Source organism: Budorcas taxicolor, chromosome 7 (assembly GCF_023091745.1).
Source record: "Budorcas taxicolor isolate Tak-1 chromosome 7, Takin1.1, whole genome shotgun sequence".
Taxonomy (NCBI): domain Eukaryota; kingdom Metazoa; phylum Chordata; class Mammalia; order Artiodactyla; family Bovidae; genus Budorcas; species Budorcas taxicolor.
Window position 1 is genome coordinate 87,765,195 of NC_068916.1, and position 15,121 is coordinate 87,780,315.

General features: G+C 41.5%; 1 protein-coding gene and 1 long non-coding RNA gene across 5 annotated transcripts in view; one reads left to right on the forward strand and one right to left on the reverse strand.

Annotated features, from left to right (window-relative positions):
- MEF2C (myocyte enhancer factor 2C) overlaps positions 1-15,121 on the reverse strand; it is a 177,412-nt gene that overhangs the window by 154,432 nt on the left and 7,859 nt on the right. For all 4 annotated transcript variants that reach the window (XM_052644071.1, XM_052644069.1, XM_052644070.1 and 1 more), the window contains exon 2: positions 5,751-5,837. The gene's annotated coding sequence lies outside the window, so the exon portion shown is untranslated. The remainder of the gene's footprint in view (positions 1-5,750; positions 5,838-15,121) is intronic.
- The window catches only part of LOC128051476 (uncharacterized), a 30,282-nt gene continuing 22,808 nt past the window's right edge, over positions 7,648-15,121 (forward strand). The window contains exon 1 of the long non-coding RNA XR_008199719.1: positions 7,648-7,730. This is a non-coding gene — a long non-coding RNA (uncharacterized LOC128051476). The remainder of the gene's footprint in view (positions 7,731-15,121) is intronic.

Genomic DNA, 15,121 nt, shown 5'->3' on the forward strand with positions numbered 1-15,121 from the left:
TTTTTGACTGGTATAATGAGGTAGCTAGAGTTCCTTTCATAGCACTTAGAAAATACATGCAGTCACTAACCATTTCACAAGACAGTTACTATTAGAGTTAGGATCAGATTCACAATAGTAAAATGCACTTTGTGTCAAAGCAATTCTCCACTGAGGACTGGTTAGAGAACTGGCAGAAAGCCTGATTCTACTTATTATACTGTCAGCATTTACATATAAAGGAATTTTATACAAAAGACACACATTCCTAAAATGTGAAGAAAAAGGGCTTTTCCCCAAAATGGTAACTACTGGACCTAGAATAGTCAGACATGTTTCAGACATACAATTTCCTTTAAGAATAACTAGCCATATTCTGGGAAGGACATAACACTACTATTAAATTTAAATACTTGCATAATATTTAATAACACAACAAACAATGTGCCACAGCTGTATATACTTCCTTTGTGCCAAACTTTATCACTGTTTGGTAACTTTCAGCCAAAGTCCAAACAGATGGCAATTTCAGTGACTTAACCTTATTTGTTTTTACACAGCTATGTATCTGACTTGACCTAAAGAGCAGTGATAGATACTGAAGTCTCAACAAGAACTGTGAAATGTGTAGACTACCATGGCCACTGTATCACATTTTGTCCACATTAGCCCCCATCAAGACAGCACTTTGGTAATGGAAGGAGATGCACAAAGGTATACTCTGACAGACAGCCATGCTTTAGCTCAAACTAATCCCAAGATTTAGTGGCTCAGAAGCATAACCCAAAGCAAATCAGAGTCTCTGGTGGGACTCACAGGAGCATCTTTTCATGGTGAACTGCCGGCTAAATCTTAAGGCATGTACTTCAAGGTCACAGAACATTCTGTGAAATACTAAAGTCCACCAGGCTCCACATGCTCCACCATAGCAAACATGCTAATGACGTGCACTAACTTCATGAAACTTTAAACACACCAATGTGACAAGAACAAGTCAGGAGTGATTTCAGCAACTGATAGCAAACAGATAGGAGTATCCAAAAAGTTACTTTTAGCCACACACAAGAAAATCATGGAACCTAAGGAAAAAAAAAATGCACAACAAGCCTCAACTTCAACCTTCAAAACGGCACAGCGGTAGACCCAGTGCCGTGGAATATACTGATGCAGATTTCAGAGACAATACCCCGGCTATTTCTATTTCCTGGAGAAATGTCAGAGGTACTTACATGAAGGAAGAACCGATCAGATTAGTCCTTGGGATATTTTCCTTTTTCTTAAGAGAGAGAGAAAGAGAGAGAGAAAAAAAAAAAAAAAACACGACAACAGTAATCTTTACTTCGTCCAGCCTTGAAGTGCTTCTCCACCTGATTCAAACATGCAGTCACGGCGACCCACACAGAACCTTCAAAGTCAATCCAATAGCAGCCCGAAGATGTCTGGGTGTACTCGTGTGCTCAAGTGTCTGACTGCGAGCAGAGCGAGCAGAGCTGGAGAAACGATGTGTGTGTGCGCGCGCGCGCGCGTGAGCGCGCGAAAGGAGCGCGAGCGCGGGGGAGGCACGCGCAGGGCCGCGCATTCGCGCGCGCGCGCCGAGGCCGCTCGGAGGAGTGAGGGGAGGAGGAGGAGGGAGGAGGAAGGGGAGGAGGAGGAGGAGAAAGTGGCTCTCGGTGGCCCGCCGGATTAAAAGTAACCAGACTCGTCCAGAAAACTGCGTCCAGGAAGGAAGTGACAGAAGACGAATGGGAAAAGGAGAGTCCGCTCACAGCCTTTGAAACATCGCGTCAAAAAGGCGAGGGGCGGGGGGAGTGGAAGGATATTGGGAGGGGAGGCGGGGGTGGTGGAGAAAAAGGAGCGCACGGCTTGGGGTTCTAAGAGGCCCATCACATGAAGCGCCTCTTGCCTTCTCTTCCTTTATTTTATTTTGCCCTTGCCTTTGCGCGCGCTGCCTTTTTTTCCCCTCTCCCTCCCTCACAATCCCAAACCGTTGACTCCCTCTCTCTCGCCTCGCGAGCTGGAGAAATCATCAGTTTCACTCTTGCAAAAGGGGGGCGGGACCAGACCTCGGAGCAATTTTTTTTTTTTAATAAAACAAACATCCAGCAGTTCCCTCCTCACCCCTCCAGTCTCAACTAGATTGATAAATTACTCCACTACACTACTTTAATTATGTATATGGTATGCAGAATAAATCACTGAACATCAGTACCTCAATCAAGCACTTTTAAATGATAATTGCATCTTGGGTGAATCAATCTTTCCATTCCTGACATTTTGCTAATTTTAGTTTTACGGTGGGGTAATGGCACATGCCATACGCAAACCTAATGACAATCCTTTATTGCTCCAGCTGAAGACGACACCGCGAGCGGTGGCTCCCGGCTCTCGCTCTTTCCCGACGCCGCCGAGGACGCTCAGAGAGCCGAGTCTCCGGCTGTGGCGCGCCGCTCGCTTCCCCGGGGGACGCAGCGAGCCAGCCAGCGGGAAAGTCCTTCTAAAGTCGGGATCTTTCCTCTGACCAATAGGAGCGCGACCCTAATAGTTGCTCTTGTGACTTCCCCCGCCCCCCTCCCCGTTTGGAGACGCGTTAACCACTTCATTCTTCCACTGGTCTGAGCGCTCCTCCGTGACTCACGCGTAAAAAGCTCCGGTCCAGGATGCCTGCACCACTCGATTCCAGCGCGCGGTTTTCCTCCACGCCCTGAATACGCGGGGTTTCGGCCCCGAGAGGTTGGAGTGGCTAGAAAGGGGGCCGAAACGCTTCTCAACTGGTAGTAATGTACAAAATGATAAACGCATGACCGGCATTTGAAATCTTGACTTCATCTCGGGGCCATGAACTTTCTAATCAGGTTGGAAATATTTACCGAGGCGGCAGCTTCCCCGGAGGTTCCCCCCGCCCCCCACCTCCCACAATCTCTCTTCCACACCTTAGACGGGATTTTCTCCAAGGCATTAACATGTAAACTAACCAACTTCCCAAATGCATTAGGCTTCCCTATCGGATAGCTGATGACTTCACTTATCCTGAAGAGTTTCAGCTGCACAGGAAGCAGCAATAGAGACTGATAAGGAAGATACTTGTGCTAAGGTTTAAGCACAGCAAACACTTTTCCTTATCAAAAAAAAAAAAGGGTTAATATTCAAGATTTAGGAAAGGTTACTAGAATTGAGCACCTCCTCTCCCTAGCTAATTACACCACGCCCAATTAAGCCAAAGATAAAATATGCCAACTAGTCCACAAACCATGAAAAGATCAGATTACACGCCAGTAGAACTATGGACTATATAAAATGTTTAAACCAAATTAAAAAATTTTAATATCGTGAAAAGAATGGAAAATACATTGGGGAAATTAAAATGTGGATGTACAAGAGTACACAATAACAGTATACTGAAATATCTAGCTAATTAAAGATATTTCTTCACTTAAAAAAAAATTCCTTTCAGCACTGTGTGTTTAACCCAATGACTAGATGCATTTCCCCTTAAGTTCTGCACTGAGCCTCTAGTCTATTTTAATACGTGAGGGCAGTGTGAATCAGAAAGCCTCCTGCTTCATTGTAGGGCTATTTGATCTGAGTAGCTTTTCTCACAACAGTGGGTTCAACATTTAGGTGTCTGCCCCAGGGCTTCACTTGAAAGGGGAAGGTTGATTTTACAGGCAAGTACAACTAGCTCATCACCATTATGACTATCAACCCAGATAAGATGAATCTTTTGCTATTATTACAGGAGAGCATGGCAAACTGTCACAAAGCAAAACCCACCTGAAATACTATTATTTCTTGCAGATTAATACCTACAATATATTTGTTGGCCTGTTTGTTTTTCATCTGGTGAGTTTGTTACTACCATGAATTTATTTTGATAATATGGCAGAGATAATCTATATCAGGTTTTAATATAAGGTACAACTTCTAAAAAAATCCAAAAATATAAAGGTGCATTGACATTTTTGAGTATTAAGGTATGTCTATATATAGTGGTAAAAGGAAATTAATTTTTCCAGATTCACAAGTGTCCTGACAAAACAAATTATTTGTAGGAACATTTGTGTATTGCATGATGTCTGAAATTAATGTAATGAAGTGTACCAGCTTATTTTATAGGAGCAAAAGGACATAGGCAATAGATGACTTTTACCACAGTACACTTTAGTTTTAGTTTATTTTCCTTAAAAAAGAAACTATTTTTACCTTTTAATGTTTTAAAGAATTATTTAATAACACTGTAACAAACCCCAAACTATCAACAATAATATAAGCATTCAAAAGTAGGTATAACCCCACATTGCAGATAATTTGAAAATAAGATCTGGATTGATCTTATTTGAAAATAAGATCTGGAAAATAAGACCACAATTGGCCTTTTAAAATGTAGAATATTCCCCTCAGCAGATTTAGCTTCTTAATTATGTGTGACCCAAGTTAATATTAGCATGAGTTTCCTTCCCATGAGCCTTTACAGTTGAAGTGGAACAGAAGATGTTGTGCAGAAATACACAATGGAAGAAAGCCATCTGAGATTTAAAATTATTTACTGGTAATCCACAGAGTGGTTAATCCAAGGCATGCTTTGTGTTCATCTTCAAATGCTTCTGAATTTTTTTACCAAAATCATCCTCATTCTCGCCACCAAATGGTACTTTGCTAGGATCAAAATATTTTCTGGTGCAGGGAGGAGTCTGTTCTACGTGTTAACAGGCCTGGATTCTCTGGTTCAAGGTTTGCGCCTAACTAATGAGTGTGTCCTTTCTGGGCTTCAGTTTGCTTACACATTAAATGACTTCTCCAATCTATTCCAATTCTGCGACTGGAAAGTAGAAAATTCTTATATTCTTTAAGCGAACTGAAAGCTAGTGGCCTATCCTATTACATAAAAGGTGATGAGACTTCCTATAAGAGAAAATGATGTTTGGGATTGAGGTACTATTTAAACCAGCTCACTCCCTCTCCCCGGTGACCAAATATTTCTTTTAAAATAAGTATCATTAAGTGCTGTATTAAAAATGTAAATATATATTAAGTTTTTTTTTCCCCAAAGAATAACTGTTTAGCAATATATTTAAATAAAGTGCCACAGAAGGTACAGAAAGCATGACCCTCAGGATTTAATTCTAGGGAAAGCTCATTTCTAATTTCTGGTCAGGGTTGCATATCATCTTACTCCACCCTCCATTCCTTATTAATTTCCTACATTAAATCAGCAGTCTACCTGTACTCTGGGGTCTGCCTGCTTTTAAGCTTGGCCTACGCTGGGTGTAGCTCTTGAAGTGAGCTTTAAAAAATTATCCTAAAGTAAGCTGGGTGGTTGCCACAGCAACCCACCCTAAAATGAAGAAAGTCTATAGATTAATCTACCCCTCAATATTATTCAACTGTGTAGTATCTGTTCTTCAGCCAGAATACTTTCAACACAAACATGATTAACACAGAAGTTCAGATATAAAAAGTAGTAGGATAGAAATTCTAAGCACATAAAAAATGTTATATCTTTTTTATAGTTACAGTAGATATGACATACATAACTTCCCCTGAAATGGATTCATTGTAAAACAGACTTGTAAAGGTATGCCCTGAAAGGTGACATGAGAGCTTTAAACAAAATGCTATGGTATTGCTATATAATAGATCACATAATGGTTATATAACACACATCACTTTTATACATGTTTACAATATAAGTACCTAATGACAAAGAGTTTGGTGGTTTCACCTTTATGAATTAATTTTGTGATGGATGATAATAACAAATGTTAAGCACTTACCACATACACATACAGTCATTTGCCTTCCATTCTTCACTTCATCTCTTCATAGAAGTTACTTCACAGTTTGCAGCTCTTCTTTGGCACCTTAAAAATGCAAAAGTACAAGGTAAATAATTTTTAAAAAATGTTAAAAATGTTGATATTAAAATACATTCAAATTAATTTATTTCTGAAACTTCTAATCTGAAGAAACATTAATGTTAATTCTAATTTTAAACCAAATGCATGTGTATTGAATATAAAATAATTAAAATGACCATTAATTGTGACAGTACTTATAACCTTTAACATAAATAGTTCCAAATAGATAAATTTCAAAAATTCTTTAGGTATGGCTTTAGTTCATTGCATGGTATATACACCATATGGACTGCTTGTGATTGAGAAAATCTGCAATATAAAAAGGATTTGTTATTCCAAGCCAAGGTTTAATCATATCCTTTATCTCATATTTAAAGATCCAATATTTATCTTTATTTTAATATCTAATGAAGAATTACAAGGAAAAAAGTCAAATCCATCATATTCCAAGCTAACAAAATTTGTCAGGTTGGGATACTGAAGTTGCAACTAAAGTTGCTAAAAGGGCTTATTTTATATCCTTAAAGGCCAATTTTAATACTTTGGGATTAATGATGTGAATTTAGTACACAGTGAATTCTATTACCAATAGTACTCAATCCTTCCAGTGTTTACCTGTACTGAGCTCAGACAAGGGCTCATGTATTCTGGTCTGTGAAGCCAGCTTTCAATGACTTCGAGCACACAAATGACCTTTCCCTTGGCTTCCGAATGGGTCTGGTCTTCCCAGCTGTGGGACAATGAAGGTCAATGACCATTTTCCCATTTGTATTAGCAAGAAGATATTTTGTAGTCTAGAGTCATTAAGATTTATAAAGCCTCTAGATTTGGGTTGACATCCTTAAGATTGATTTTTATTTTTAAGTTGCTTCACAGTCAAGGAGAAATGAAGAATTTTGACCACTTTTATTTCAGAGGTGTTAGCTCAGTTTAGTCTTTTAGACTCAAGTCCATAGTGAGTTAGTCTCAACTTGGTAGTCAGTACCCGGTGACCTGGCGAATTCCCTTTCTTCAGCTCTGCTTGGTTTTTACAGTCTATTAAGTAGGAATCATAATACACATCTCCCAGGGCCTTTTCACCTTACAGAAATGCAATCTCCATGAAATAATGTCTGAAAGATATGTTAAGGCTTTTAAAAATGCCACTACAATTATGATACATTTCTTCCTTTTCCTGGCTCAGTATGCCCAAATAAGGCTTGATCACAAATTTGCTTGCGAATGTGTAGTTCATTAAAAAAGTATCCATATGCATGGCTAAATTTAATAGACTTTACCTTTTACTTACAAAATTGTTAAATGTTCTTCGGAACATTGATTCTATTCCATTTCTTGAAATATCACAGAAACCTTCAATTCAAAGAATGGATTTTCACACTTCCCCTTTTAACTTTTTTTTTTCTTCTTCTAGATACCCGTGTGCCCTTTAATTTAAAAAAGATCTTTACCGGGGGTAGGGATGGGGGTGAAAAATACCGCCCTGCGTTTTTGGTGCCCACTTCTTTGTCTGGGGAATGGCATGAAGGGGACTGATATCCGGTACCCAAGAGCCCCTTTTAAAGACCCAGACCGGGGACGCCTCTGGTTTCAGCAGCTCCCTCCGCTGAGTTATTGATTGCAGGCAGCAGCAGTCCCTCAGGTTGATGTGTGTGGAAAGTGAATCCTCGCTGGATAGGCGTTCAGCAGAGGCGCCGCAGCCGCAAAGCCAGCCAATTATTGCCGGTCTTCCCCTCCAACCCCGCGCTCACTACCTACACACTCCTTGCTGTGGCAGTCTCCACTTCCCCCCTACCCACGATCCACCCCCCCCTCCCCGCGCGGACGGAGCCGAGGGGGCGGGGAGGGGGGGCTCCCTCCCCGGGAGCGTTTCTAGAGCTCGGAGGCAGCTCGCAGGGGGTGAGTGCGCCACGTGCGAGCGCCCCGGGCGAGGAGGAGGCGGGCTCGGGCCCTTCTGGGGGCCTGCTGGGCCTGGGCGCGCGAAGGGGGAGCTCGGCGGGGCGTGCATCGGGTGGCGTCTAACAGCGGGCCCGTCGGGGCTGGTGGGGAGGGAGGAGTTGGGGAGGGGGGCAGGCAGAGGGCCGGTGGCTGGGCGAGGAGGCCGCGTTTCGGGCTCCGGGAATGGAGGAGGACGCAGACGCTGGTGGGGTGGGTTTTGCAATCGCGGGGGGAAGCGTGGCGGTGTCAGCAGAGTTGCCTTGCTGGTCTGGGATGGGGACCTGAAGGATATTTACCCTGGGTGGGCGAGGGACAGCCCCGCAGACTTTTCGGGGCATGGTCCGAGCCCGGCACTGGGCGACCCAACCCACGCACGTGCACAAAGCGCTGGCACGCGGTCGGCGGCGCCGGCGGCCGGAGCGCTCCAACCCTGGGCGAGCCCGGGAGAGCGACCGCGTGGTGCGCGCCGGTCGGGCCGCCGCCCGGCTCCCGCGCCAGCCCCGCCTGCTTTCTCACCTGGCTTGTAGGCAGGAAAAGGACGGGGTCCCCGAGCTGGATTTTTTTTTTTTTTTAAAGCTCACGTTCTCGGGGGGTCCAAAGGACCGTTTTAAAGGATGAACAACCAACCATTGGCTTTAGCAGAGAAGCTGCCTCAGTGGATGCGTTCGCATCTTGGCTAGAGAAAGGCCACCAGCTAGCTACAAGGAGAAATGGGATACGAGGGAGAAAACGCACACACAAAACCCCCCAAATGTTCTTCCCCCTTTCTTCTCTCTTTACTGGTTTGCACGTGAGAACCGTGCGGGGATCGCTTGGCTAATTATCATCACGAAATGGAAATGCCTGTGCTGTGTTTTGATCTGTCCGTGGAGCTCTGGGAAGATAACGTGCTCCAAAGTCATGGTGGAGTGCCTGGCTGTATCAATCAAAGGTGTAGAATGTTTATCTTGTCACGCCCTTGAAGCTATAAGCGGCTACCAGTATGGCAGGCCCTGGCGCATGGGGTTCTTTCAGTTAATTAAACTTATATACAATTTAAAATCAGCTCTTCAGATACACTAGTCACATTTTGGGTGCTCACTAGTGGCTACCCTACTTGACTGCCAGAGGTTGACCGTTTCCATCAGTACCTAAAGTTCTGTTGGAATGTGCTGCTGTAGAGTTTTAAGTGAATATTGGTAAAAGAAGGAAGCTGCATTATGACACAAGTCAGATTTTAGGACACTCTTGGCATTTGTGTTTCTTGACTAGTGTGAAAAGTTGTAAAGTCAGAGTTTCAGTATCTTCCTGCTGAAAGAGGTCTTAGGAAACACTTAACACAGTAGTTTTTTACAGAGAAGGGAAGTTAGATGTGTCCCCCCAAATCATGACATCAATTTGGAAAGAAGATAAGGTCACCTGACAAGGTATAGTACACTTTCTGCCAGACCAGCCCCATTGCCTGGAATTGGTGAGGCAAATTAACTCTACAGAAAGGTGACCTGATTGAAGATTTTAGACACTAATACCCTTTTACAAGAGAAAAATATTTCTAAGTATTGTTCCAAGAAGAAATTCCATTTAATAAAAGATTAAGTGTGTGAGAATAAGTAGGGAATAACACTATCTCTCAAACTAAAAATGTATTATTGACAGTGTCATGGATTACATATGATGCTTTTTAAAAGAGACTAATTGGTATAACATTGTGCTTAGTTGTACTTAAAAATTCTGAGGAAATGGAATTATCTTTTTAAAGTAATAGCTAAAAGCACTCTTAAGGTCAGGGAAGAAGGTATGACATAAAGTGAGAATTGTTAGCAAAGAATAATCTTTCTCAAATTCGATGAGGGTATTATCAAATACATTGATTATGTCTTAGACTCGTATCAATAGCATGGCATTTGAATTGAAGTGTATGTAACATGAATAAAACAATTACAAATTATAGCATTTGAGAGATGGAAGACAAAGCATCATACAGATTTAGAGGCAAAGCACAAACTTTCTAACTTCAATGCTTTGGTTGGTTGGTTTTGCCATGATTATCCCCTATGTTTCTTACTGTGAAATGTTGGTATTCATTTTGGTCATTTATGGTAATTAGCTTTTAAGTTAAGCTGACTCATTTGAAAAGACCCTGATGTTGGTAAAGATTGAAGGCAGGAGGAGAAGGGGACGACAGAGGATGAGAGGGTTAGATGGCATCACCGACTCAATGGACCTGAGTTTGGGTAAACTCCAGGAGTTGGTGATAGACAGGGAGGCCTGGCGTGCTGTGGTTCATGGGATCTCAAAGAGTCAGACACGACTGAGCAACTAAACTGAAGGACCCCTAAGATTTCAGTTGAGTGCTCGTGAGTGATAGCTAATTTTTAAAAAATAACAAAATGTTTTTTAAAGCTTGAATTTCTCCTGAGCTGATGTGTATTTGAATTGTTGTCTTACTTCTTTTATTAATTTACGATTTGCATGTGGTTCATGGTAGAAAGCGTTCTTCCTAGTCTCCTGAAATCTGATAGCCTAAGAGAAAATCTTGTAAATTCTTTAAGTGCTTGCAGTGTGCTAGAAACTTCAACCTCTCCATGGCTGACTAGTGAAAAGGCTAGCCTGGCTAGGGAAAATATATGTGACCAAAAGATAGTTGGCTCTATCCTATGGGAACTGTATAGTTATGCACAACTTATTGAACTACCCTTTGCCTCAGTTTCCTCATGGATAAAATATAAAAGAGAAAGTGCTACCCTCAAAACTTTGTTATGAGCATTCAGCAAGAAGTTCAGTGTGAAGCATAGAGCTGGGAAAGTGGTCAACTACAGTAAAAGTTAGCCATTCTTATTCTCCAGCAAAGAATTTCTACTTCTCCACCATTGAGTTTCATTTTCACACATACCAGGTAGTCGCGCTAGAAAAAGTTGGAGAAGTCGGTTGTCAGAAGGCTGGGGATTAGTTCTGGATGAGCTCTGTTTGTGAATTTTGCCTTCAAGAGATAGAGATCTCTTTAATCCTAAAAGTTGCTGATGCTATAGGTGGCTTTATTTCCCTTTCACAGGCATCCTGAGAGATGCTTCCTTATGTTTGTTAGCTGCTTGGTTGTTGAAAAGGCACTGGAAACTCCAAGTCCCTCCTCTGTTCACCCTGGTTGACCTTTTTATGCTATTGTCAGCCAAGAAAACATTGATGTCTTTGGTCTCCCACTAGCTTGAATTCTTCAGGGCAGAGCCTGCTCAGATTATCTCCTGAGGTCATTCCAAATGTCTGATGGCCATCTATGGCAGCAGGGCTGGGTGGAGGCCTGCCGGAAAGGAGGAGCCTGTGGAATGTCTAATGGTGCCTTCTGTTCAAGTAGAAGAACTACTCGAAGTAGTTCCCTGTTGGACTCATGATCAACTTTACAGCTATATCTAGGAGACTGTTTGCCACTTCTTGAAAAACATAAACCATAGCATTTTGCATTTTTGTTTGTTTAATAAAGTCCCACTTGGGATGTGTATGATTCCTATTGATGTCATGGTAGGTATAAATATGGACTACAGGAAAAAAACAGACTAAAGATCATTAATAAACAGTTTATATCTGGTATTCATGTTAGCTGTCCTCATCAAGAACACCAAGTTAAGAGGAAAGATTCTTGAAAGGAGAGAATAAAGCTACCACATTACCTTGTTTTCTTTCTCTAGATAATTTTCCAAATGATGGTTTTTTACATAGCTGAAAACTTAAAAAATTATTTCTAAAATATTTCATTTATGTTAAATTTTCAAACCAAACCAAACAATATAAAATTGTAATTTTTTTCAAGAAGGCAAGATCATGCCTAAATATATATGTTTGCAATACTCACTAGATTTAAAAACAAAAAGATACATAATTATATCTATATTTCAGTTTACTAGAGAGAGAATTAATTTGCGTCATTTGGGATGCAGTCTCTTTATTTTGCCATATGATGAGAACTGAAAGTAAAATGCAATAAAACTTTGAAATATAAGTTAGTGATTAAAACCAGTTTGTTTTTACCAGTGGATACTAGTTCATTGAGGCTCACTAATTCCTTGGTGGCTCAATGGTAAAGAATCTGCCTGCCAGTGCAAGAAACACGGGTTCAATCCCTGGGTCTGGAAGATCCCCTGGAGGAGGAATTGGCAACCCACTCCAGTATTCTTGCCTGGGAAATCCCATGCACATAGGAGCCTGACAGGCTACAGAGTTGCAGAAAGAGTCCGACATGACTTAGTTACTAAATAACAACTAGTTTGTTGAGTCAAAGATCAAAACCAAAGAGGTCTAATATCTTATTGAAAAATTTAAAAATGAATTTGTAGCTAAATATTTCTATATCAATAATATTCAGATTTGTAATACAAATGTATTTGTAGTATATGTACAAAAATATTACTATCTTTTTAGAACGTGGGTGGGGCTTCCCTGATAGCTCAGTTGGTAAAGAATCCACCCACAATACAGGAGACCCTGGTTGGATCTCTGGGTTGGGAAGATCCCCTGGAGAAGGGAAAGGCTACCCACTCCAGTATTCTGGCCTGGAGAATTCCATGGACTGTGTAGTCCATAGGATCTCGAAGAGTTGGACACGACTGAGAGACTTTCAGCTAGAATGTGGGTTGAAATAAGTAAGTTCACAGTACATAATGACCATTCACTACTTATCAGTGATGGATCAATACTGAATTAACTCCTTTATAAACTTTTTCTTTTTATCTAAATAACAGTCTCTTAGAAGGTACTAGTATTCTCCCATTTTATACATGTTTAAAACTAAAGCTTAGAGAGGTAACGTTACCTGCCCCAAGTCACAGACAAGTGCCAGACAAAGGACGTGGAACTATGTTGATTTGTTTCCAACAGATGTCCTTAGCTACAGTGCTTACTGCTTCATTATACTCATAAACCTTTGCTCACTTATAGGGATGATGAGAGCAGGGCATGATATAATTGACACTTTTTCCCAACCAGAAAATATTTTACAAATATGTATCTAACCCTGTGTCATCCTCTTCAAGATAGATGCCTTAGGAGGTTATTTGCTTATTTCAGTGATGAAGGCTCAACAGAAATATCCTTAGGAATTTGCTCTGCAGTCTTAACAGTCTGATTGTTAGCAAATCATTATCATTAAGGATGAATTTGTTGCTGAAACTAAATCCAAACCAAATGTAATGAACAAGGTGCTTGATAGAAACTATGATGTGATTATAAAGCAGCAGGTTATTTGATATATGATATTGGTGTCCTAAATTGATGCTAATTGCAGATACAAAAGGGAAATTTCAAGGGTGTCCCTTATATAAATGTGGTATAGCCTTTAAGGAGGCATTTTGGTGAGTAACACTCATGAAAGGTCTGATCATTTTTTAAAAAGTCAGCTTCACTAATGAAAAGTTGTGCATCATTGTATGAACATTATGGGAAATACCTTTTCGGAGAACGTACAACAGACAGGAAAGGGTAAATCAGAGACCCTGGGTTAGAATCCAGCCTCAGACACTGACTAACTGTCTGACCTTAATTTTCGAAATGTCCTTGTTGTAAAGTGGGGAAAGTGACGGGAACTTCCTGGATAAGAAGAGGGAATTTTGCTGACAAGAGTACATGAAATTGTATTTCCGTAGCCACTTAGTGCTTGGCATATAGGAAATGCTCAATAAATGTTAGCTATCATTATACTGTTCACTTTCAAGGGCTATCCATATTCCTGAAAAACATCTCAGTGTCCGTTATCTTAAAATTTTAGAAGACCACTTCTTTTCTATCAGTTTCCATGTTTCAAAGCAGTTTTATTTCATATTAGAAATAAATATAGAGCCTATTTGGGCTTCCCAGGTGGCGCTAGTGATAAAGAACCTGCTTCCAATGCAGGAGACATAAGAAACGTGGGGTTTAGTTGCTGGGTGGGAAAGATCCCATGGAGGAGGGAATGGCAACCCCCTCCACTATTCTTGTCTGGAGAATCCCATGGACAGAGGAGACTGGCAGGCTGCAGTGCATGGGGTTAGAAAGAGTTCGACACAACTGAAGTGACTCAGCACACATGCATAAAACATATTTATGACCATATGTTGATCAAACCAATATACATTATAGCAAGAAGTCTCATGTTTTGGGATGACCAATTTATATTATCCTTATCAGTGTTCCATGTAATATTCTTCTCGGAGACTTTTATTTTGTATTCATACTTGACTTCAGCAGAGTTATGGAGATAGTTATATATCCATTTGCCCAGAGTAAGGCTACATCAGGCTTCCCTCATAGCTTAGTTGGTAAAGCATCTGCCTGCAATGCTGGAGACTTGGGTTCGATTCCTAGGTCAGGAAGATCCCCTGGAGAAGGAAATGGCAATCCACTCCAGTATTCTTGCCTGGAGAATCCCATGGGCAGAGGAGCCTGGCGGCTACAGTCCATGAGATCGCAAGAGTCGGGCACGACTTAGCAACTAAACCACCACCACCACCACCACGAAGGCTACATCAGAATAATCAGACATCTTCTAAATTGCTTATTGATGACATGATCTTACTCTGCAATTTAAGGAAACTTAGCATAAATATATAGACTATTATGCTATTAAGTATAGCATAATACTACTATATTTATTATAGATATGCTTCCTGTTCAAGCTGAATTTTTCAGTCCTTTCAGATCAATACTCTCTGCGTGGTGTAGGCAATTGGTGAGGCGTCTGGGACTTGTCTCTGTCTTCCTGCTTCCCTCTACTCACCTTCAGCCTGTCCTCCTTTGCCCCTGGCATGCTCCGCTCACCCAGCAGCACTGCTTAAAATCAATAATAGCTGTTTATTGAGCGCCCCTATCTCCTCACGGCCTCTCCCTGATGTGACCCACGAGGTCCTTTCCTTTCCTTAGAAGCCTCCGGGATTCTCCTGGCCTCTGTTCTACCAGAGGAGCCAGGCACTCCAACCCCACGCCCTCGGTGACGCAGTAACAATGTGTTGCTACTCCTTTCAATGAACTTCTCTTCCAGAGTTTTCTGCAAAGGGTTCAAAATCCAAAGGAGTATCCGTGATGACTGCGATTCCACAGATGCTCTGCCCTGTTGGTCTGGAGATGCTTTGGGGAAGAGACTCTGAGTACATCTCCCATTTGTTTGCTGACAGAGACGTGTCCTGGGTACAGGTCAGCGGGCAGCCTGGCTCTCACTTGAGGAAGAAATTTTACTGTTTTTGAAAAGGTTGGAATTGAAAAACACGTTGTCTGTCAGCAGAGTATCCTGATGCTGGGGAATTTGTCTGCTTACAATTTAAAATAAAAAAGCAGCGCTCTCTGGTTCCTGCTGTTCCGGTCACCTCTTCCGTCCCCTCTTTGCACGCGGTTGCTGCGTGTGCCGTGGGCACAGC